A 1,769-nucleotide genomic window follows, 5' to 3' on the forward strand; every position below is an offset into this window, starting at 1 on the left:
ACAATCAATTTTACGAATATTCAACTGAAAATAATCTAATTTCTTGTAATCAGTCAGGGTTTCGTTCCCTTCACTTCACTACTACCGCCTTACCCGAAGCCACAGATAATTGGGCTTTTAATATCGATAAAGGTAATGTTAATGCAGTGATTTTTCTCGATCTGAAGAAAGCTTTTGACACCTTGATCACTCTACGTTGCTATCTAAATTAAAAGCCTATGGTGTCAGAAGCAACTCGGCTGACTGTCTTACTTGAACAATCGTACGCAGAAATGCTTTGTAAATGGCTCTCTCTCAGATTGTCAACCTCTAACTTGTGGTATCCCTCAAGGTACAATACTTAGACTTCTCCTCTTTATACTCTATATAAATGATCTACCGAACTGTCTTGTTAACTCACATCCCAGAATATATGCAGATGATTTTCATTTGACCTTTGCCAGTAACGATGTTGCCTATGTGGAGGAAAATATGAACGATGATCTAACTAAAATTACTGAATGGTTATCGGCAAATAAAATCACTCTTAATAAGTCAAAGACTAAGTTTATGTTGATTGGTTCAAGGCAAAGGTTAAATACTTTTAATAGACTCCCGTCTTTTATTATTGACAGTAATTCTATAAAATAAATAGAATTTACGAAACCTCTTGGAATATATATAGATGAAAACTTAACTTGGAACGTACCTATCGAACATATTTCTAAAAAAATTGCCTCCTGCACTGGCATCTTGAAAAGAAGCAGATCTTTTGTTCCTTTTGAAACGCTCCAATGCATCTATAATGCCTTAGTTCAACCTTATTTCGGTTACCGTAGTGTCGTATGGGGGAATTGCAATAAATCTCTTTCCATTCAACGACAAAAACTACAGAATTGCGCTGCGCGTCTTTGACCTCTTCTTCATATGATGCCAATGCGGATGATCTCTTTTTTAGACTAGGCTGGCAAAAACTTAATCTCCAAAGAGAGCAATATCTGCCTATTCTCTTAGGAATTGTGAAGGCAAAGTAGTTGTTCCACTCCCCCGCACCAATTTTCTAAAAAACAGTTTCAGCTATAATGGTGCGGTGATGTGGAACAGCTTACCTACCAATCTGTGGCAAGCACAAACTATTGCTAGTTTTAAATCCGGCTGCAGGGGTTTCCTTTTTGATAACAAATAAGTTAATTAATCACACAGCATTCATGGAAAGCAGGCACTTCATCATTGTTTATTGTTTTTTATTTTGCTGTTATTAGATTTAATTAGTAGTAGATTAGTATCTTAATAATGTAATTAATGCAATTTTAGTAATTACTTTAAGTCCTGATGTTTTATCCGTGTATAAATAAAGTTAAATAAATAAATACGTACCTCTCGCTTGACTTCGTCCATGACGGCACCACACAAGATCAGTCGTGTTTGCCTATTTTTATTATGGTTTGCTTCACAATTTATTTTTCTGCACTCCAAATTAGTCTTACACTCTTTTGAATCACTTTTCACAATCAAGAATAGGTCTACATTTACTTTTTTTTCATTTGGTCTTTGTAGTGTATTAACGGATTTAACACAAACAGTAAACAACACCTTTGAAGGGAATCCAACACGTTGTTTTAATTATTAACATCGCAACACGCATACTCCGATATTCAAACAAGGGGGGTGGGGAGGGTGGACTTAAACATTCACAAAGACTACAGTCTTGTACCACTAGCTGGTAGGATCTTAAGAGGCTTCAAAAATACTACTGGCTAGAGGTACAGCTTGCATATTTAGTCGACTTT

The 1,769-nt window shown here is 35.7% G+C and overlaps 1 pseudogene; it reads left to right on the top strand.

The window, feature by feature from the left end:
• Positions 1 to 549: 549 nt before the first annotated feature.
• LOC131775885 (uncharacterized) lies at positions 550 to 1,185 on the top strand (annotated as a pseudogene).
• The last annotated feature ends 584 nt before the right edge of the window (positions 1,186 to 1,769 follow it).

This window comes from Pocillopora verrucosa, chromosome 6 (assembly GCF_036669915.1).
Source record: "Pocillopora verrucosa isolate sample1 chromosome 6, ASM3666991v2, whole genome shotgun sequence".
Lineage (NCBI taxonomy): Eukaryota > Metazoa > Cnidaria > Anthozoa > Scleractinia > Pocilloporidae > Pocillopora > Pocillopora verrucosa.